The 23,730-nt window shown below is 45.0% G+C and overlaps 1 protein-coding gene across 4 annotated transcripts in view; it reads left to right on the forward strand.

Moving 5' to 3' along the window:
• NDST1 (N-deacetylase and N-sulfotransferase 1) overlaps positions 1-23,730 on the forward strand; it is a 329,606-nt gene that overhangs the window by 201,809 nt on the left and 104,067 nt on the right. Inside the window, exon 1 of one of the 4 annotated variants that reach the window (XM_033927726.1) lies at positions 21,735-21,779. The exons of the other annotated variants lie outside the window; for them this stretch is intronic. The gene's annotated coding sequence lies outside the window, so the exon portion shown is untranslated. Of the gene's footprint in view, positions 1-21,734; positions 21,780-23,730 lie in introns of those variants that run through there. 4 annotated transcript variants of the gene reach the window in all.

A 23,730-nucleotide genomic window follows, 5' to 3' on the forward strand; every position in this document is an offset into this window, starting at 1 on the left:
CCTCCTGCCGGCGATCTTAGGGGAGGCCATTGGGAGGACCGGCAGGAGGGGTTGGGTACCCTTCTGCTGCGATTGTCGGGAGGGCCGTTGGGGGGGTCTACAGGAGGGGTTGGGTGCCCTCCTGCCGTGATCGCTGGGGGGAGGGGAGACTTGCAGCACTGCTTATACAGCGACTCTGGCTGTGAGGAACTACAGTAAGGCCAGTGTTGAACAGACTTCTATGGTCTTTGTTCCATGTGTGGTAAGACAGATTAGGATGTGTTAGATAGGGCTTCAACAGCAATTTCAGTAGTTGGAACATTAGAACAAAGTCAGGCAGATTTCTACAGTGTGTGTCTCATGTATGGCAAGACAGATTAGAATATGCTTCAATGGCAACTCCAGTAGTTGAGACTTAAAGAGAACACCAAGCAGACTTCTACGCTCTGTGTCCCTTCATGGGTTCTAATTTTGGCCATTGGGGTTCCTTGGAATAATTGTACCTAAAGGGAGGCCCTACATTCTTTGGGCTAAAGTACTTTCGGAAACCCTTTTGGCCCAAATGAGGTGTATGGGATGGGAGCTTGGGGGTTTGAAGGAGCTCAGTAAGATCTCTAGTAAAGAGGTGGGACTTTGTAAGCATTTAAAGTACATGTCGTGTTTGTTTTTGCATTGCTAGCCCTAGGGGTGGTGGAAGATTAGTGATTGAAAAACTGTATGAAAAATAACTATTTTAAATTTAGTGATCAAAATGTGTCAGTTTTGAGAATTTATATTAATTAATTTTTTCTCTGCGTGTTTTGTTTTTGTATAGTTATTAACTAATATTTAACTAAGTTTTAAAGTTTTAAAGAATGTTTCCTTTATACGTAAATAAAGAAAAGTGAATGGGATTGCAGTGGCGGTGACGGGGCGGTGAATGGGGTGGCAGTGGCGGTGACGGGGCGGTGAAGAGGATGGTGAGACGGGGACGGGGCGGTGACGGGGATGGTGAGACGGGGACGGGGGCGGTGACGGGGATGGTGAGACGGGGACGGGGCGGTGACGGGGACCAATTTTTTCACCAGTGGATTTCCCCCAAGCCATCTAAATAATGGCCTATGGTCTTCTCTTTTAGGAAATTAGGCCTAGATTCTCAGAACAAAATCGGCATTTAACACAGTCACTAAACCGGTTCCAGCCGGTTTAGCCTGCATGCATTGTAGCGGCGGATTATTAAAACGGCTTATAGTGGTCTTTTGCAAGCTTTCTAGCAGTCTCCGACACTGCCATGCAAATGGGCTTTTCAGTATTCAAATGAGCACTCCGGTGGATTCTTAAACATTGCCGAGCCATTCTCCAAGAATGGCGTTGGCTTTTAGCGACAAAAATCAGCGACTGTTAAAAGTGTGTATTTTGACTGTGGCTAATGACAAAAAATAAAAATTATAGCACACTTTTTGAGCATGTGCATTATAGCCCCCTTTGGCAGCGGGAGAGATGCCCACTCTCTCGTGCCGCTAACTTATAGCCCCCTTCGGCAGCAGGAGAGATGCACAATCTCTCCCGTTGCCAACCAACACAACCCCTAACACTCCTTGGAAGTGGGAGAGATGCTCATGCTCTCCCACTGCCATGCTACACCCCCCGTACCTCCTCCAACCCCCGCCCTCTCCCCTTTACCTTTCTTTAGATGGCTGGTTGGAGCGATGCCTACTCCCTCTGTCCAGCTGGCCCACCCTTTCAAAATGGGCCTTCCCCTCCCCGGTGCATCCTGGGATACAGTGGCCTAAGGCTCTGATTGGCCCAGGTTGTTTAAGGCCCTTTTTTATGGGTGGGGCCTTAGGCATCTGGGCCAATCAGAGCCTTAGGCTCCTTGCCGATCCATCTGGGGAGGGGCCTAAGGCTCTGATTGGCCCAGATGCATAAGGCCCCTCCCATAGGAAGGGCCTTAAACAATCTGGGCCAATCAGAGTCTTAGGCCCCTTCCTGGTGCATCCAGGGAGGGGCTTGAGGCTCTGATTGGCCCAGATTGTTTCAACCAGAGCCTCGGATGCACCAGGGAGGGGAAGGCCTATTTTGAAGAGGCAGGCCACCTGGCCGGAGGGAGTAGACATCCTTCCGGCCAGTCATCTAAAGAAAGGTAAGGGGAAGAGGGCGAGGATCCCTGGAGGCATTGGGTTGTGTATAGCGTGGCAGCAGGAGAGCGTGGCCATCTCTCCCGCTGCTAAGGAGGGTTGTGGGTTGTGCCAGTTGATGGCAGGAGAGAGTGGGCATTCCTCCCGCCGCCTGGAAGCTGTGTCGATTAGGGCGGGGGAGAGTGGGCATCTCTCTCACTGCTGGGGGGGGGGGTGTTGCTTGGCGGGAGATGGTTACTTGCGGCTTGATTTTTTTGGTGGTTGTTTTTATTTTTTTGCCTTTATTCTGCGCATGTGACCATCACTATCACCTGCGATGGGCACATGCAAATTTAGCGAATCTTCACTACTGTCCGCCGACCTCATTTGCATGAGTGATTTTTTTTTAAAGAATGACTTGCGTTTTTGAAATTGCTACAAGAACGTCTGTGACAGCGCCCCATGGGTATTGAATTCCAATTTTTGAGAATCTATTCCTTAGTCACGCCTTTTTAAAACCCCACTAAGCTAACTGATTTCACAACATTCTCTGGAAACAAATTCCAGAGTTTAATCACACGTTGTGTGAAGAAATATTCTCTCTGGTTTGTATTCAAACTACTACTTACTTACTGCAACACATGCCCTATAGTCCTAGTATTTTTGGAAAGCGTAAACGATTCTTCAGATTATTGGGAACCACAAGCACAAGGGGGCACTCAGAGAAGCTGAAAGGGGACAATTTTAGAACCAATGCTAGGAAGTTCTTTTTTACACAGAGGGTGGTGGACACCTGGAATGCGCTTCCGGAGGTTGTGATAGGACAGAGTACACTACGGGGGTTCAAGGAAGGATTGGATAAATTCCTGAACGATAGGGGGATTGAGGGATACAGATAGAGGTAGAGATAGGTTTTAGACAGAGTACGGACATAGAAGGATAAAAGGGATCAAGGGCTTAGAGAAGGATCACATTACAGGTCATGGGCCTGATGGGCCGCCGCGGGTGCGGACTGCTGGGCACGATGGACCTCGGGTCTGACCCAGCGGAGGCAACTTCAAGTTTCAAGTTTACCTTTATTTGATGAATCGCTTATCACAATACCTAAGCGATGTACAATTAAAAACCATCAGAGTGTGGTAATACATTTAGTTTACAAAAATCAATTAAAAGACAGACATACATTTAGTTGACTAAAAATCACTTAAGAGACCGACAAAGATTGACGAACAAGAAGGGGTGGGAAGAAAGGGGAGAAGTTACAATTTTGTTATCTGTTAGAGTTTAACATAAAGGGTAAAAACACATTGGGTAGTAAAGGGTTAAGATGAAAAAAAGAAGAGTACAGAAACCTAAAATGACTATGTTTTACAAGTCAAATGCGTCCTGGAATAAATATGTTTTTAAAATTTTCTTAAACGCAACAAGGTCTGTTTCGTTTTTGATAAAATTTGGAAGGGAGTTCCACAGTGTGGGTGCTTTTACAGAGAATATATCGTTGCGTCTTGTGCCTATGATTCTTAGCGAAGGGACTGAAAGCAAATTTAATGAAGAGGATCTTAAAGAACGAGCAGATTTGTGTGGGACAATCATTTTTGCAATAAATTGGGGTTCATTGAAGCTTAATGTTTTGTAAACCAAGAATAATATTTTAAAGGTAATTCGGTGGGTTATAGGGAGCCAGTGTGATTTAATTAGTAAGGGGGTAACATGATCAAATTTCTTTGCATTGAATATTAATTTAACTGCTGTATTTTGGATGATTTGGAGACGTCTATTTTCTTTTTGAGTTATGTTCATGTGTACCCTTTCCACTCCACTCGATATTTTATAGATCTCTATCATATCAGCCCTGAGTCATCTCTTTTCCAAACAGAAGAGCCCTAATTGTTTTAGCCTTTTCACATAGGGAAGTCATCCCATTCCTTTAATCGTTTTTGTTGCCTTTCTCTGCACCTTTTCTAATTCCGCTATATCTTTTTTGAGATACGGTGACCAGTATTGCACACGGTATTTGAGGTGCGGCCACACCATAGAGCGATACAAGGGCATTATAACATTTTCATCTTTAGTTTTCATTCCTTTCCTGATAATTCCTAACATTCTATTTGCTTTCTTAGCCGCCGCTCATTGAGCTGTGGGTTTCAACTAGAGAATGACACGGTGACAAAATTCATCACCGTTCCCGTCCCCGCGGATAACCGCGGGAAATAATCCCATGTCATTTACTAGTGTCTATTTCAACCTCAGTCATTCTTCATAGCAAAGCTTGCGGGTCAGTGGTTGTGGCCATTCATACTCTGATTCTTATGTGAGCCAAGGATAATGAAGCCATTGTGACATCACTGATGTGATTGGCTCTTAGGCACTGGTGGAATGAGGCATTATGACATCACAATATCTGCTCTGGATACCAGAGACTGTCATTCTGTAGTGTCTATTTCAACCTCAGTCCTTCTACAGCAGCATTCTTCAAAGCAAAGGTTCCGGGTCAGTGGTTGTGGCCATTCATACTCTGATTCTTATGGGAGCCAAGGATAATGAAGCCATTGTGACATCACTTATGAGGTTGGCTCTTAGGCACTGGTGGAATGAGGCATTATGACATCACAATATCTGCTCTGGATACCAGAGACTGTCATTCTTTAGTGTCTATTTCAACCTCAGTCCTTCTACACCAGCATTCTTCAAAGCAAAGCTTGTGGGTCAGTGGTTGTGGCCATTCATACTCTGATTCTTATGTGAGCCAAGGATAATAAAGCCATTGTGACATCACTGATGTGATTGGTTCTTAGCCACAGGTAGAATGAGGCATTATGACATCACAATATCTGCTCTGGATACCAGAGACTGTCATTCTTTAGTGTCTGTTTCAACCTCAGTCCTTCTACACCAGCATTCTTCAAAGCAAAGCTTGCGGGTCAGTGGTTGTGGCCATTCATACTCTGATTCTTCCCTCTCTCTTTAAAGAATGACATGAAGATGGTTTCCCGCGGTTGTCCGCGGGGACGGGAACGGTGATGAATTTTGTCACCGTGTCATTCTCTAGTTTCAACGTATCCTCAACAATGACACCTAGATCCTTTTCCCGGGCAGTGACTCCTAACATAGAACCCAGCTATAATTCAGGTTCCTCGTTCCCACACGCATCACTTTGCACTTGCTCACATTAAACGCCATCTGCCATTTTGACGCCCAGTCTCACAAGGTCCTCCTGCAATTTTTCACAATCCTCTTGTGATTTAACAACTTAGTGTCATCAACAAATTTAATTATCTCACGCCAGGACTGACTTGGGAAACCCTGCTGTAGGTCTTTCTATGACTCTGGAGAACTTACAGTCTAAGGGAGGCCAATGAAATAAAGTTTTACGTACAAGCTAACTGTGTGCGAACCTTCAGGTTACCATTAATGCACAACACATTTCAATTCCTGGCAATGAAACTGGTAGCTAATTTGTGCCAATGCAGAGAAGTGTGCAGAAGACCAGAAGCCTTGAGTACAACTCTGGGTCTTTAATGCAAGGTCTGACGAGGAGTAAAAGTTTGGCTCCTTCTTCTTCAGTAGGGCTAATGAAGATGTCATACCTGGTTCTTTCCTACTGTAAGCAGAAGGACCTACAACTTTTTCTGGCATCCATGAAGAGCATGGATTTAAAAAAACCCAAACAAACCAGAGTTGAGGGGAGGTGTGTTGAAGCAGTGGCGTTGGCATGGGCGGGCCCATGTGGGTACACAGCCACCTAATATGGGCTCAGGACCACCCATCGGTGGCACCGCTGTGAAGTGGCTGGTGGGGATCCTCAAGCCTCTCTTCTTCCCTCTGCAGGGCATCAGGTCTTTCAACTCCATTCCCCCAACCCCTGGTACCTTGTAAAGCCTTCAATTCTTCACTGGCAGTGAGCCACATCTCATAACACACTACTTGCGCCAGCCCGGAACTTTTCCTCTTGACGCTGCTTCCTGTTTCTGCACAGAGGGAAGGCGCGGGGCTGATGTGAGCAAAGGCTAGGGGTCACTGCTCGCCACTGTTGAAGGACCGAAGACTTTAAAAAGGTACCGGGGGTTGAGGGTTGGATTTTGAGGGATGCTCAGTTGCCTGGGTGGAGGGGAGAGATGCCAGACAGGGGGTGGAGTTCTTGTGTCCACCCACTGTGGGCTCGGGCCCACCCAAAATCGGGTGCCCAGCTGCGTCCCTGTTTTGAAGAAAGAATTAAGTGCTAGAATCCTGAAAAACGGGTGTTAGTTGCATACACACACACACCTGCAACCGTGCTGGAATTCTGCACTTAACTATTGCTGTTCTGTGTGGACAAGTTTTGCTTTCCAGTATAGGTGCAGATGTGTGTGCATGCCCTCTACCAGGTGCTAATGAAGAGTCACCCCATTAGTCTTGTATACACTTGTGTCCAGTGTGCTCTCCCGGGCTAATGCACATTTAGTTGTGCTCTGCCTTTCTTACTGCGTTGGAGAGCAAAGTTTTTGTGTTAATCTTGAATTAGGAGATGGCCTGTCAAGCTTTAGATCATAGCTCTTAAAACAAGGCTACTAGATTTATACCTGTGGTGGCAGAGGATTCAGTGAATTGCTAAAGGTCGCAAGGGCCAGCGGTGGAATTTGAACACTGCCCTCCCCGATTCTCGTCGCTCTGCTTAAACCAGTGGACTTCTCCTCTTGCTCTGTTATGTTGCCTTGATGTATTATTCCCGGTATATATTACATTGTATGACCTTCAGCAAGTATTATGAGTGAGGTTCATTTGTGTCAAAGTCTGTGCAAAAGAGAACCCCCTTGATCAGTGTAACCAGAGAGGGAAACTCCTCTGGACCGTCAGGCTTTGTGAGATATCCTGCAGTAGGAACTGGGGAAAGGATCTTTTTTTCAGTTTCAAATCTGCTGAGTAAAAGTGAAACTATAAGCCCTACAAAATAATCTGCTCTTATGTTTACTGTTCTTTTCCAAGAAAGTAGTCTATTTCTGCAATCTTGCTTGGGCAAGGAGTTAAATTACAAAGTAGCAAGTCTCTGTCCAAGGACAACCGAGAGTGGGGGGGAGGCTGGGAAGAGGGGGCGGGACATCGAAGAGGTGAGTGATCGCAAATTTTTTAAACCGGGGGCCAGTTCACGATCCCTCAGACTCTTGGGGACCGGACTATAGTTTGGGAAAAAAAAAAAATCCATGAACGAATTTCCATGCACACTGCATATATTTTATTTGTAGTGCAAAAATAAAAACCCGTGAAAGAACAATACAATATTTAAAATGAAGAACAATTTTAACCAACACATCCTCGGCCCCAGCGCGTCCTCCCAGCTGACGCTAATGACGCTGGAGCAGCAAAAAACTAACAGATGGTCATGGGGGATTACAACAAAGCCCTCTAACACACCTGCAGAAAGAAGTATTTGTTAACAACCGAGAAAAGCTATTGGAGCGCCAGAATGAGGTTTGGAATTCACAAAAAGAGCCGAAACAGCATACTGAATTTTGAAATGTTCAGTGAAGGGCTACCAAGCCCCTGCAATAAAGTAACCCAAATATCTGGCAACTCGCTAATTCCAAAAGTTTACCGCTCGCTGTAACGAACTTCCAAGAAATCCTCCCAGCGGCAGCAGGGCTGTGCACACCGGCCCATGCGCTCAGCGGATGGGTCATGCGGCATGGAAGCGTGACGTCAGCGCTGTGTGTCTGACAGCAGTCCAGCTCACGTGAGGGGGTTACTGGCAGCGCGCAGTGAGGAACGGTGAGAGCTGCAGAGCGCTATAGTGAGAAAGCCACAATGGAGCAGGTCAGCAGTAAACTCTCGAGTGGGGGCCAGGTAAATGACTTCGTTGGGCTGGATCTAGCTCGCAGGCCATAGTTTGAGGACCCCCTGCCCTAAGGAGTGAGGAATAGGTGACTGGTTTCCTTTGGAAATGCTGCTGAATGAATTGACCTGTGGGACCTATCAGGAAAGATCTCTGTATGACTGGGATGTATGTATATGTAAATGGTGCTTTAATGTTTTTTGGGGTTTTTTTTAAGTTTTACCTGGCCCATGGGTACGATTACATTTGTCCAGGGAAACCTGGACGTGTCAAGTTTCAAGTTTATTAAAATTTTGATATACCACCTTATCATTTATTTCAAGGTGGTTATACATTTTAAAATAGGGTAGAAGCATATAATATAAATTTAACATAACTTTAACAAAATAAACATACACGATTAGATAAAAACAATGACATACACGACTGGACAAACAGGTACGAGTGGAAAAGATGGGGAGAACTACAATGCTGAAAGAAAAGTAAGATATAAAGGTATAAACAAAAGGGTGGGGTTAAAAACAAGTAAGTCCAATAGAAGTGTCCTCTTTTTACAGGACTGTCCAGGTGTCTGGATGGGTTTTTTTTAAATTGTGGGAGGCTGTCCAGGTTTGACAGGGCCAACTTACACAGAATCCAGTGGTTCTCCCTCTTTTACCTCGGCTCTGGAATTCAAGTTTCTTTGGGCTGCCGGCAGCTCAGCAAGGTGAGCCTGCTGCTGTCATCCGTCCCCAGAAGCTGCCTATCTGCAGCAACTTCCTGTTCCCGTGTAGGTGGGACCTTCAGGGAAGCGGGACGGAGGCAAGGTAATGTGTCCAAAAGCTGAAACTCGCTGATATTTTGCATTTCAGTTTGTATGTCTCTAATATTGCTGTACATGTGGTCTGACATTTTAAGGTTTCCTGTTCAGTTTTTTGCCTTCATGTTTCTATAACTGAATTGAGGTCCTATGGTCAGACATTCAACAAATGTGTGACAAGAGGCAGCATTCAGTGAACATGTAGAGGCAGATTTTGTATAGATGCTGAGAATCACACACCGGCATCCTATACAGAATTGTGGCTGTCCTAATAGACAGACACCTAACCCCACCTAACCAGCCTGAATCTCGCAGAATGTCACAGATGCCGCTCAATTCTGACATCGGAGAGAAGGTTCTGGGCCAGCCCATCACGTGCAGAAGGGGCGGGACCGCGGCAGAGGGAACGTGCTGCAGAGGCCGAGGGCAGCCTGTTAGGTTTGCTACAGCACCGGTGATCCTCTGCAGGCTGCTGTAATTAGCTTGAAAGGTGAGACCGGGAGGCTAGGGGGCAAGCCAGAGGACGCTAGAGAGAACAGGGAAACATGCAAGCCTTCGGCGAATCGGGCAGCACTATGCAGCGCTGGCGCTGTACCACGTAGGCAAGTCAGCTGGCAGGCACCTCTCTTCCTCCTCAGTGTGCCACGGCACCCTTGGATTCTCAGAAGGCACACTAGTGCAATACAGTTTGCAATACACTGGAATATAACATTGAGCTCTGTCTGATTCTAGTAGGCATCCCCAGATATATTTTCCAGTCTTTCGTGGGTAGATCTTAATAATACTGTGCTTTGTTGTGGCATGGAGGAGGGGTTGTTTTGCATTAGACATTGCTTGTAGGCTACTGGGATTATGTCCAGCACAAAACTTTAAGCCTATCTATGAATGCAGCAGCCCAGAGATTCCCAGAAAGACTTGTGCCTCAGAGAACAGGTGGCCTGAATTGTTTAAGAAGGTGTTTCTCCTGCTGTTTGTTGAAAGGAAGAGAGAGGGTATAGAAGGATGAGAGAAAGAGGGAGGCAAATTTGGTTTGGAAACGATAATGGTGCTTGCATTCCAGTACAGGGATTCGGTGGAGGTTCACATGGAAATCCTCTTTGATGGCGATGTTGTTTGTCAGGCGTCTCGTATTAGGAGAGAGCGTGAAAGTTCAGAGTCCTGTTGGAAAAGTGAGTTTTATTTCCTCCCGAAGCCCATATGCTGGGAAAGAAAGAAGAACCTGGGGGAGTGACTTTATGAGAATATTTTCCCCTGAAAAACTGAGGAGAATTGCAAGAGAACCTTCAATTGATTTTTCTAGAATTCTGAATCCGAAAGAAGGAATTTTCATATCTTTATGGCTAAGGTATCTTCCATCTTCAGGACCAAACTTCATTTCTGTCTTAAAGTGGAGAAGTAGAGTGTGGTTGGAAATGATTCAAGCTGCAGATACTAGTTCTATCCGAGCCCAGAAGAGGCCCACATAAGTTTTAGTAGGATACCAGTTTAGAAGAAATCCAGTGCTCCGGCCCCGATGCTCAAAGGGCATGGAAACTCTCCTCTCGATGTTCAAAAGGGTTCTCCATGGCTGCTACCAATCCTTGTATCCTGTTAATCAGACAGACATGGGGGGGAAGCCACTGCTTGCCCTGGGATTGGTTGCATGGAATGTTGCTACTCTTTGGGTTTCTGCCAGGTACTTGTGTCATGACAGAAACATGACAGCAGATAAAAGGCCAAATGGTCTGTCCAGTCTGCCCATCTGCAGCACTATCTCCTTTTTTCCCCTAAGAGATCCCGCATGCCTGTCCCATGCTTTCTTGAATTCAGACACAGTATTTCTCTCCACTACCTTTACTGGGAGATTATTCCACGCATCTAACACCCTTTCTATATAAAAAAAAGTATTTCCTTCGATCACTTCATTCCATCCCATTCATTCCATCCCACTCACTATGGAGTTTCCTTTCAATTGAAAGAGAGTCTAAGTTTGCAAACTAGCCTCCGTGGGCTTATATTGGCAGCATTGTAAAAACAGCTCAATAAGGTTTCATAACTTTGGTATTTCAGTGTCTCACTGCTGTGTTCGTGTCAACATGTGGTGTCTTGCTGAGTGGTGTTCATTATTGTTTTTTGTGTGCCATCGTGAGAATGTTGGAGCTTGAATTAGAACAACGAACAAACATTAAATTTCTTGTTAAACGTGGCAAGAGTGGAAGTGAACATGTTAGTCCAAGTTTATGGGGATAATGCCATGAAGAAAATGGCAGTGTACAAATGGCTTAAAACGTTTTTCTGAGGGGAGAGAAAGCGTCACCGATGAAGAAAGGTCAAGGCGGCCAGTAACGAGCAAAACTGACAAAAACATTGCAAAAATTCATCGAATTGTGCGTCAAAATCATCGGCTGACTCTGAGAAGCACCACAGAACAAGTAAACATTGATAGAGAAACAGGAAAATCTTAACTGAAAATCTTGGCGTGAGAAAGGTGTGAGCAAAAATGGCCCCAAAGGAGCTTACCGATGAACAAAAGCAAAGGAGAGTCGAAGTTTACCAAGACCTTTTGGAGAGGCAAGAAGATGTTTTGGGCCATGTTATCACTGGCGATGAAACATAGGTGTACCAATACGACCCTGAAACAAAGCGTCAAAGTGCACAATAGAAGTCGGCCAATTCTCCACGACCAAAAAAGTTCCACCAATCAAATCAAGGGTCAAAACAATGTTGCTAATTTATTTTGATATCGGAGGGATTGTACCAACTGGACAAACAGTTAACCAAGTTTATTATTTGGAAGTGCTGAAAAGGCTGCGTGAAAAAGTTGAACAAAAACAACCTGAACTTTTCGCCAACTCATGGCTCTTGCGTCATAACAATGCACCAGCTCACACAGCGCTGTCTGTGCGGGAGCTTTTAGCCAGAAAATAAATGACTGTTTTGGAACACCCTCCCTACTCACCCCAATGACTTTTTTCTTTACCCAAAGATAAAGGAAATATTGAAAGGAAGAAATTTTGATGACATTCATGACATCAAGGGGTAATACGATGACAGTTCTGATGGGCATTCCAGAAAAAGAGTTCCAAAATTGCTTTGAAGGGTAGTCTAGACCAGTGGTTCCCTACCCTGTCCTGGAGGACCACCAGGCCAATCGGGTTTTCAGGCTAGCCCTAATGAATATGCATGAAGCAGATTTGCATGCCTGTCACTTCCATTATATGCAAATCTCTCTCATGCATATTCATTAAGGCTAGCCTGAAAACCCGATTGGCCTAGTGGTCCTCCAGGACAGGGTTGGGAACCACTGGTCTAGACCAAGGGTCTCAAAGTCCCTCCTCGAGGGCCGCAATCCAATCGGGTTTTCAGGATTTCCCCAATGAATATGCATAAGATCTATGTGTCATGCTTTTTCCCTGGAAGGATAGTTTTTCTCTTATTACTCCTATTTCAATCTCAAATGTTCCCCTTCAATTAGTTAAAAATATAAAAATTTTAGGAGTAATTTTTGACAATAAACTCAACTTTCACGATCATATCAGTAGCATTGTGAAAACTACCTTTTACAGATTGCGGAAAATTCGTTCTATTTCTAAATTTCTCTGTCCTAAATCACTAAATATACTTATTCATTCTCTGGTGATATCTAAAATCGATTATTGCAATTCCCTATTTAAAGGAATTGCTTTACAAGAAATAAAACGTCTACAAATTATTCAGAATGCTTCAATTAAATTAATAACTAAATCCAAAAAGTTTGATCATGTAACACCACTCCTTAAAAAGGCTCACTGGCTTCCTGTTTTACACAGAATCACTCATAAATTATGCACAATTATTTTTAAAACTTTATATAATAAGTCCCCGGCATTTCTATTTAGACTACTTATCCCTTATTCTACAAAGAGAACCTTGAGATCAAGCGAACAAAATCTTTTGGCTATTCCTTCTCTAAAAATTATCAATACTAGGAGACAATATATATTCTCCTGTAGGGCACCGCAGACATGGAACGCCCTCCCTATGTTTTTACGGGAGGAGAAAGAGTTTCTAAAATTTAAAAACGAATTAAAGACCTTCCTTTTTAGAGATGCATTTGCAAGTTAATTTTTAATCTTATTACTTTGCTTATTTTAATTCCCCTTTAATGTCTTATTACCATTTTGTACTTCCCTTTGATGTTTCTTCTTTACTTTACAAATTGTATTTCATCCCTCCTTACCTTGTGTTAACATTGTTAATTTTTAGTTTTTTAAGTTTATTTATTAATTGTATGGACTGTTTTGTTACCTAAGCTATGTAATTTTTTTTAAATGTTCACCGCTTAGAAACTTTGTCTAAGGCGGTTAATCAAGCCACCCAATAAACTTGAAACTTGAAACTGCTTTCAATGCATATTCATTGGGGAAATCCTGAAAACCCAACTGGATTGCAGCCCTCAAGGAGGAACTTTGAGATCCCTGATCTAGACGCTAGTGTCGGTGCATAGCTTCCCAAGGGGAGTACTTCGAAGGTGATCGTAGTGATATTCAGCAATGAGATATGTAGCACTTTTTCTAGGATGAGTTTACAAACTTAATTGTCAGACCTTGTATTTATGGCATGTAGGTATTTAAATGTCTCTATCATATCTCCCGTCTCATGCCTTTCTTTCAAAATAATAAATATTGAGATCTTTCAGTCTGTCCCACTGTGGAAATAGGATACTGTTTCCACAGTGGGACAGATGGGATTAAATGGACCATTGGGGTGACCTAGTATGGCTGTCCTTATATTCTGGAGTGGCCTAGTGGTTAGAGCAGCTGTCTCAGCACCCTGAGGTTGAGAGTTCAATTCCCACTGCAGCTTCTTGTGCCTCTGGGCAAGTCACTTAACACTTCATTGCCCAGGTACAAAATAAATACCTGTCTAAAATATGGAAACCACACAGAAAAAATGGTATACGAGTCCCATCCCCTTTATACTAAGCTGTGGTAAGCACTGATGCATGCTTACTAAAGCAAAAAATGTGTTACTGCAGGGCGCACTCTGGCATCCTGTAGTAATCTTGGAATCAGTGCATGCTACCAACCCATTGTTGGCAGGTCTGGGGGCAGAGAGTAGGCACGTTTTGCACTAATCTCTTGTTGCGAATGCAAGTAGAGGTGCCTGGGGGGGGGGGTAGGGTGGCGCCCTCCCCCGTGCCCTCCGCTCTGCCTCCCCCACTCCTTCTCTACCCCCAATGCTACACTCATGCCCTTCCCCACTTTAAATTTTCATCAGCACGAGCAGCTTCTCCGGTCTGCTGCTTGTGCCGCCGTTGGCTTTCCCTCTGACTTCACTTCCTCGCCCTGCGACCTGAAAGCAATTTCCAAAGGGGAGCCAGGCTGGTTCGAGCAGCATGGCCGGAGAAGTTGCGCTGGCAAAGATTTAAAGAGGTACAGGGGGAGAGGAGGGAGGGCGTGAGCATGGTGTGGGGAGCAGAAAGGTGCCGATGTCCCCACAAAGACTGCACCCGGCTTGATCTTCCCCCATCCCCCCCCCCTTATTATGCCACTGGCAGCCGCATTGCTGCATGCTAACCAATTAGCATGTGGTTAACACGTGAGCCCTTACCATCTACATCAGGGGTGCCCAAAAGGTCGATCGTGATCAACCAGTAGATTGCAAGGGCAATGCGAGTCGATCGAGGAGACCATCCCGGGCTCCGCGATAGACTCGTGTTGACTTTGCATTCTCCCTTCTTCTCCGACGCCGCAAAAGCCAGGTGCAAGTGCCGGGCCCACAAGTCTTCTCCCCCTGACGTCAATTCTGAATTCTGACGTTGGAGAGGAAGTTCTGGGCCAGCCAATTGCTGCCTGGCTGGCCCGGAACTTCCTCTCCAACATCAGAATTGACGTCGGGGGGGCAGGGGGGGAGAAGCTTGTGGGCCCTGACACAGGCCTGGCTTTTGCAGTGTCAGAGAAGCAGGGAGAAATCGGCGGCAGTAGCTTGGGGAGCAGAGAGAAAGAAAGAAAGAAAGAGGGCAGGGAGAGTGAAAGAAAGACAGAAAGAAAGAATGGGCATGGAGAGAGGGAGAGAGAAAGAAAGGATGGGGATGGGGGGCAGGGAAAGAGGAAGAAAAAGTTGGACTCGTAGAGGGACAGAGAGAGATGTTGGTTGGGGAATGGAATGAGTTCTAGAAGAGAGGAAGCATGCAGAAGGAAGAAAAAGAAAGATTGGATGCACAGTCAGAAGGAAGTGCAACCAGAGACTCATGAAATCACCGGACAACAAAGGTAGGAAAAATGATTTTATTTTCAATTTAGTGATCAAAATGTGACTGTTATGAGAATTTATATCTGTTGTTTATATTTTGCCCTATACCCCTTTTTACTAAAGCGCAATAGCGGTTTATAGCGCAGGGAGCCTATGAGCATCGGGAGCAGCGTGGGGCAATCAGCGCAGCACCCTGCGCTAAAAACCGCTATCGCGGTTTAGTAAAAGGGGAGGGGGTATATTTGTCTATTTTTGTATGGTTGTTACTGAGAATGATATTGCATATTTTAAAGTCATGTGCCTTCACCTCTTTGAAAAAAAACCCCGAATATAAATTCTAATTAACATTTTCTCTGCGTACTGTGTGCTTTATGTTTTTTAAAATTTTATTGTTGGTAGATCATTTTGACTTGATCATTTTAAAAGTAGCTCGCAAGCCAAAAAAGTGTGGGCACCCCTGGTCAACATAATGGGTGGTGACAGAGGTCCATACACTAATGGGAAAATTTGCATTTGGCCTTTAATAAGGGAAATAGGAAAACTGACCGTTTTATTTGTGCAGTAAAAATGAACTTAGTGCACAGAAATGACCCACAGAAAGGTGTGCTAAGACCTGATAGAACTTAACGATATGGGGAACATGGAACCGGCAATCTAAAGGGGGATTTCCTTGAAACAGCTTATGGCAAAACATAGTCCTATGTCGGAATATGTACCCCTAGCCGTGTTTATGAGTATTTTTTTATTTAATAACAATAGAATAAATTAAAAAGCCTTAAATGCACTAGCACTTTAAAGAATATTGGACCGATGAAGTTGGTGTAGTTAATCTGTGTGTGGAGTTTGCTGTACGCACAGTTACACTGCTGAAGTCAGGGCAGGATTAACCAATAGGCCAAGTAGGCACGTGCCTAGGGCCCGAAACTGTCAGGGGGGCCCGATGAAGGAGGGCATCGACATTGTTTTTTTTTCAAACGGCGATGGGCCCCGCCAGCATCGATCGGCAAGGCGGGCCCCACCCCAATCGGCAACGCAGCCCCCCCCCCCCCCATCGACGGAAAGTAAGAGAAGCAAGCTCCTACCCTATGGAACGTATTGCCATCCCATATTTGCCTCGAGAAATCAATTGATAAATTTAAGACTAAATTTAAAACATTCTTATTTCAAGACGCGTTCTCTTGCTCTTAAGCATAATCTCTTCTACAATACTTCAACCGCTTTCAAGAAGCGATCCCATTCCTTATGTTTCATCCTTCCCTTTTTTTTTTTGAACTATGTAATTTTTTTTTTCACTTCCTTCTGTCTATTCCCTACCATCACTTTCCAGTATGTCTAGTTAGAGTCTAAATGTTCACAATTCCCTTTTTTTTTTTCTTTTTATCTTATATATTGTATTAGTTTTATCTTTTATCTTATTTTAACTTGTAAACCGGCTAGATACTTGCTGATAGTCGGTATAGTAAAATTTAATAAACTTGAAACTTGTAAGAAAGGCAACAGGAACTGTAATTATGCAAGCGGTGCTGCTTGCCCAAAGCTTCCCTCTTGACGCAGCTTCCTGTTTCTGCCTGGGCGCATGGTGGGGTGGGGAGGGGCAGGGGCCCCAGTGGACTTGTGTGCCTAGGGGCCCTCGACGAATTAATCCTGCCCTGGCTGAAGTCTAACAAAAAAAGTTTATTTAAAGTGGTTATCTATAGAGTCTTGCAATAAATCTTAAATTTAAATATATTTGAGTGGTGAAGCCTTTTTGAATCTTTTGTGAAGATCATTTTTGACATAGTTTGGTAAAAGGGTCTCTTAACCAGGGACAGAGAAATCCCTAGTGTAGCTGAATATACCGTAATTCATCTTGAGATACTACTGAAAAAAAAAAGTGTGAGAAAATCCAAATAACCAATATCCATTCTTAATTCAGGCCTCCCAAGGAAAGAGGGAGTTGGGGGGTGGGGGGTGGGGTGAAGAATAGATTGTTAAAAGCTCCTGACTACAGGGAAGTCTTTACCAAAAAAAAAAAAAACCCCAGAAGAGGCTGGCATGAATATCCACTAAACATGAGCCTGAAGGCTGCTCTTTGTAAACTGTGGACTAAGCATCTCTGATCCACTGAGCAGAATGAATGCAATTACACACTCTCCCCTGAAGCTGATTAACTCTTGGAACTGGAGTAGTGAGGGGGCAAACTGCAGCGGGAGCAGAGAAAATGAACTTTCAGTTCTGGTATTGTTGGAGAAATGCAGTGGAAACGTTTTTTAAGTGCTGCAAAGGCATCGCTGAAGGGCTGGAGTCCTCTGGGCAGGTGTTCCCTCTATTTATAAAGTGCCTTCTGCCATGCTGTGTCGGTCACATAATATCCAGTGGCTGAAAGGCCTGTTGTCCCAGACACATTTAACGGTAACCACTGTTTCCTGTCGGGTTTTTTTTCTCTCTCATTGCTGTAGTCTAAGCGAAGTGGCAGAGGTTCAGAACTAAGGAGCACAAAATCTTGTTTCTTGGCCTAGTATTTCTGATATGACCTTGGCCAGTTGACTTGCCCATGCCTCAGACTATCCAGCTGTAACAGGAGAATTTTACTTTGCTCCTCCTTCTTTTTCTGCTGCCGTCATGCACTGCAGTATACCAGAGCTGAGAACCAATGATATCAACATTCTTATATCATTATAGCGTGCCTGGTTATGCTTCTGAGCGTTTCATCTCCAGATTCTTGCATGGATGTTTACAGAGATATCAAGGGTGATGCATCTCAAGCACAGACTTGGCCACAGAGGAAGCTCTGTAAAAATGAGGCCCTTGGTATAGATTTGCAAAGCTACAAGAGCAGTATTGCTTTGCAACTGAAATAATATTTCTGTTTTCTGACCTAATTTTTAAATTGTAACATTTTAATTGCATATTATAAAAAAAAGAATAAAGGAATGTAGATAAGTTTAGAGAATTGTTAGCACTCTGGGGAAGGGGGCTCTGTAACCGGATAACACAGAAAATCATGAAAAAAATAGGACTGAAAAGGATCCCCAGAGTGAGATCAATTTATTCATCCCCATTCAACATTTCACCCTTGTTCTGAATCTCCTTTACTTTTATCAGGGACATGCATTTGTTAGCAGCCTTTAAAAAATGTAATGTGTGCAAAACCAATTTAACCACCCTCCCCTTTACAAAACTGTACCGTCTTTTGAGCGTCGGAATTGTTACCACTGCGACCGGCGATTAAAATCGCTAGCGCGGTTTGTAAAAGGGGGGATAAATTTTTTATTAGAACAAATGTTTAAGAATTCCTCAGATAAGTCACTCTTAGCGTTACCCTTCTCCTCCACTGCTAGTTCCAGACTTCGATCCTTTCATCTAGCTGCCCCCTATGCCTAGAATAAATTACCCGAGTTTGTTCGCAATTACCCGAGTTTGTCCGCCAAGTCCCTTCCCTTGTTTAAAAGCAGGCTGAAAACCCACTTTTTGATATAGCTTTAAATACTTAACCCTACTCCTCTGCCCTCTCCACCCAGCCTGCTGATTAACCGTTCCCCTTAACTGTATCCATGACATCCTGTTTGTCTGTCGTGCCTGTTTAGATTGTAAGCTCTTTCGAGCAGGGACTGTTTTCTTCTTCTTTGTGACTCTGTGCAGCTCTGCATGCATCTGGTAGTGCTATAGAAATAATTAATAGTAGCAGTACCGTGTTTCCCCGAAAATAAGACCTAGTACATTTTTTGGGCCCCAAATGAATATGACACTGTCTTATTTTCATATACATGATCATCTCTCCCTTCCTCTCTTTCACCCCAATTCTTCCTCTTTCCTGTCTCTCCCCTACATATGCAATATCTTTCTTCCCCTCTCACCCATCCCCTTCTGCCTTCCCTCTGCAACACCTTTCTATCCCCCCATCCCCCCTGTGCAGCAGAATCCTTGCCCAGTTTCCATCCTTCCCTCCCTGCCATCCCTCATGCAGCAGAATCCTTGCTCAGCTTCCATCCTTCCCTCCCTCCTATCCCACATGCATCAGAACCCTTGCCCAGCTTCCATCCTTCCCTCCCTCCCATCCCTCTTGCAGCAGAACCCTTGCCCAGCTTTCATCCATCCCTCTCTCCAGCTTCCATCGCTTGTGCAGCAGAACCCTTGAGCACCCGCCAGCAGCACTCTAAACAGGCTGCTTCGTGGCCTTCTCGTCAGGGCCTTCTGTGTGCCGTGTTACTGATGACATCATCAGTGACACAGCAGAGGGAATTCCACAGCGAGAAGGCCGCGAAGCAGCCTGTTTAGAGTGCTGCCAGCCCGACGCTGCTTTGCAGAAAGGTATTTATGGCTCACGGTCAGCAGGGTTCGGATGGGAGAGAAGGATGGAGGGTCAGCGACGGTTCGGCTGTGCGGTGGGGGCGGGGGAAACGCGGCTGCTGACGACTAGAACTTATTTTCGGGGTAGGGCTTATATTAAGACCTACCCCAAAAATCATACTAGGGCTTATTTATGGGGTATTTCTTATTTTCGGGTAAACACGGTAGTACTGGTAGTAGTAGCAGTGTCTAGAGGGCCTCCGAGCATGCACTAATGTCGACATGATGATGTTGTGCACATGCGTGCGACATCATTACGTCAACATTCGTGCATGTTTCGGAAGCCCTCCAGACACGGCTCCGAGATCAGGGAAATGAGACGAGGTTCATGCAAGGTTGTGGGTGTGCCACAGAAAAACATTTGCTCCGTTAGTGTGCCGGAGCAAAAAAAAAAAAAGTTTACAAGACACTGGCTCAGAGGAAACGGTGGATGGGAGAGGGTGAATCAAAAGTGAATGGAGATGGGAGAGGATGCGGGCCAAATTATGTCCTCATGCAGACTTCAATTTGCCAACTTGAAACACCAGTGCCTCAGCTTAAAAAAATGTTAAAAATCAAAAGAGGAGTCCATGTTAATAATAAGAATACAGTGATGCCTTGGAATCCGAACTTAATCCGTTCCAGAACCCCGTTCGAGTTCCAAAGCGTTCGAGTTCCAAGACAATTTTTCCCATTGAAAATAATAGAAACTGGATTAAATCCATTTCTGGGTCCCACAAACTCAAATTTTAACAGGAAATACACTGGATTTTAAGGTAAAATATTAACAAATATTCCAAAGCAGCATTCAGATTCTGGGGCAGAAACACACACATACAATGTGCAGGGCATTTGGATTCCAAAGCAGAGTTAGGATTCTGAGGCAAAATTTACTACAAAAAAAAGTTTGGATTCCAAAACGTTCGAGTTCTGGGGCGTTCGGATTCCGAGGTACCACTGAAGTTTTGCTTGCATATTTAACAAAGTAATGCCTATTGTTTTAGTTGAATTTTAAAAAGTGAAAGGATGCATTTTGTGTTTTTATGAATTTACAAGATCTTTTAAATCTGGGTTACTTATGCAGCTGGGAAAGAAAACTGTGGATATGGTAACAAGATGGGTAGGGTATAGAGAGAGAAATTCATTCACAGGTGGTAGTGAGGGGGTGGTAGCAGTATGATTTATATGATTTACCACAATAAACTTTTAGATTTTAATCTCTGCTTGATGTGCACAGTTCCATCCCCCCTTTCTTTGTGATTGAGGGTATGAGGTGGAGACAGAAAAAAATTGCCTGGGGTTGGGGACCGAATTATGTCCTCATGCACACTTCTAGTCCCCAGCCTAAGGCCAGTTTCCTTCATTGAACTTAGCTGAAAAGGGTGTTGTATGTCGTGTCGATTAGTGCAAGGGGAAGAGGGAGTAAGGGAAGCAGACAGACTTGGAATATGTGTCACAGGGAATGTGGGAGAGGGAACCGTGGCTATGTGTATTCTGGGGAGGGCTTGAGAAAGAAGAGAAGACTAGCTGAATGATGGAGGGACAGGGAGAGAGGGAGAAAAAGCTGAGGGATGGGGGAGATAATGCTTGAGGGAGGGGCAAATGTAAAAAGAAAGCTGGAGAACAGGAAAGGAAAGCTGGGAGGGATCCATTCGGAAGAGAGGACAGAGAATGCTGGGGACAGAATCTGCTGGGGTAGGGAAGGTGAGGAAAATTTGTGTGGGTAGCTAAGTCTGGTAACGAGACCGCTGGAGGAGGGGATCACGCCTGAGCAGAGAGAAAGTTTGGGAGGGAGGGATGTCATGACTATGGCAGGAAGGAAACAGCCCTTTACGATGGGGAATTTTTGACAGACCAAAAAAATCACAAATTAGGAACAAACAATTTTGTAGAACTTTTAAAAGTGTCCACAGGATCCCCCCTCCTCCCCCCCAGGAGTCGTTGCTTGGTGGAGGGGGCACATAAAATAAGGATTCTTTGTCCTTCATAAATTCCTGTACAATGAAGGATCAGTATTTTGATCCTTAATCCTTTATTTTGAACTCATCCGAAAGTCTGTGTTCCTGTATCTATAGTTTGCATGCTGTCATATTTACTCAACTCTCTTCTCATTCCTGCTCAGTCTGTTTCCTTCTTTGATTTTGCAGACTCTCTATTTATGGTATATAAAAGTGACTTGCCCAGAGTATATAAAAACCACAGAACTTTGACTTATTTTTGGTTCAAAGTTTTATGATTTTATATTAAACATCATAAAATTGTACGAAAATGTATATAGAGGGTTGTTGTTTTTTTTTCATGGCTTTAAAGAGCAAAGCCTGGGAATGCGTGTGGTGAGACGAAACATATTTGCTAAAGAGAAGCCCTCGGCGAGCTCTGGCTGCACATTCTCTTCTGTTCTCATGGTATTCATTTACTTGAGAAGATTTTGGAAGGCGTGAGGTAATGTTTGAGTATTTGCTCTTGTGACCCTTCACTCTAGCAGCTGAGGTGCAAGCGAACATTTTAAGCTGTCTTTGACAAAGGAATTACCTGCTCTACCTGATTGCAAACCGCCTTGAGCTCGGATTTGGGAAAAGTGAGTAATTAGATCTAAGATTCAAATCTGAAAGGAAATTAAGTTCATCTTTTCTTCTTGTTAGTCTTTGGTGTATGTCCAAAGGTATTAAATAAAGGCTGATTTGTCCAGCTGCCCAGGAGAATGTGGATTGTATCTCTTTCTCATTTTTCTCATGCCTTAATTGCTTTTTTTCCTTCTCTCTCGCTCTCCCCTTTATTTTCTCTTGCTGCTGTATTTCATTCGCCTTTCCATATCTCCAGGTAGGTCTGCCAACAGGCTCCGTTTTTAGCTTGACACGCTGATTCAAGCCTGGTTTTGCTCTTGCAGCATGCTTGCCATTCCCACTTTTCTTGGAGCAATTGGCACTGCAAAACCAGGCTCGGATCAGTCTGCCTGGGAGTGGGAAGGCGAGAAGGAGGAGGGGAATGAAGCGAACAGGCAACCCTGCCCTCAGGCGGGAGGCCATGTGAATGAAGTGAACACTTGTCTCGCATTTTAGAGGGAAATTATCTGCAGGCATGAACAGGCAAAGTAATTTGTGTGGAGTAATAACATCAAAGAGAGAAGAGAAAAGGAGGCACCTCGGGCATCCAACCTCAAACTGCTGGAGACCAAGATGCGAGCAGGGTCACAGCTGAAAAGCCTGAATGCTGGCACAGCAAAGACAAGGCAGCGCTGGACAATTTGTCTGCGTGAAAAGATACTTTGCAAGCATCCTACCTTTCTGAAAACACTTAAAGTAGAGGAGTTCTAAATTACAGTGGTACCTTGGATTACGAGCATAATCCGTTCCAGGAGCATGCTCGTAATCCAAAATGCTCGTTTATCAAAACGAGTTTCCCCATAGGAAATAATGGAAACTCGCTTTGATAGGTTCCCCTCCCCCCCGAGGCCAGCAGCGCTGCTCCCCCCCCACGAGAACCGGCATTGCTCCCCCCGAAGGCCCCCCCCCCGCGAACCGGCACCCTCCCCCCCGCGATCCGCACCCCCCCCCGCCGCCATCGGGCACCCCCCGCCGTGACCTGAGGTCCCCCCAACCCACCCAAACCCTCTTCTTACTTTGCTGTAGCCTCCGCAGCGGCACCAGCATGTCCTGTGTGTGGTGCCGGTGCCTGAAGATCTGCTTCCTGTGCTGGGCTTTGAGAGTTCACGTTCGACGTGAGAGTTCACGTGAACTCTCAGGCCTTGAGCATGCGCACATGCTCAAGGCCCAGCACAGGAAGCAGATCTTCAGGCACCGGCACCACGCACAGGACATGCTGGTGCCGGTGCCGCTGCGGAGGCTACAGCAAAGTAAGAAGAGGGTTCGGGTGGGTTGGGGGGACCTCAGGTCGCGGCGGGGGGTGCCTGATGGCGGCGGGGGGGGGGCCCGATGGTGGCGGGGGGTGCCGGATCGCGGGGGGGAGGGTGCCGGTTCGGGGGGGGGGGCGCTCGCAAATCGAAGCGCGCTCGGTTTCCGAGGCGCCGATTTTGCGAATGTTTTGCTCGTCTTGCAAAACACTCGCAAACTGGTGCACTCGTAAACCGAGGTAGCACTGTATTATTTTTTTTCCATTGAAAGGAGTGGATTAAACCAGGGTCCTCAACCCGGTCCCCAGGGGGCGCATCCAGTCAGGTATTCAGGTTATCGGCAATGAATATGCATAAGAGAGATTTGCATGCACTGCCTTCCTGGTATGTAAATCTATTTCATGCATATGTATTGTGGATATCCTGACTGGATGGGGGGGAGGGTTGTTGTCCCATGGACTGAGTTGAGTTGGATTAAAGGACAGCCTGGAACTGCTTGTGTCTGTGTTTGTTTGTTGTGGAAGGCAAGTTGTCCGTTCTCTGTAAAATCAGGTTTTGCTCTGTAATCTGAAGTCTTCAAAGCCCTGCATAAAAACCCACCTGTTTCAGGCTGCTTTGAATTCTTAAGCCCTGGCTGTCCATAATCATAGCCTTTTTGATTTTAAGCATGTTTTCTGTA

This window comes from Geotrypetes seraphini, chromosome 18, assembly GCF_902459505.1.
Source record: "Geotrypetes seraphini chromosome 18, aGeoSer1.1, whole genome shotgun sequence".
NCBI lineage: Eukaryota > Metazoa > Chordata > Amphibia > Gymnophiona > Dermophiidae > Geotrypetes > Geotrypetes seraphini.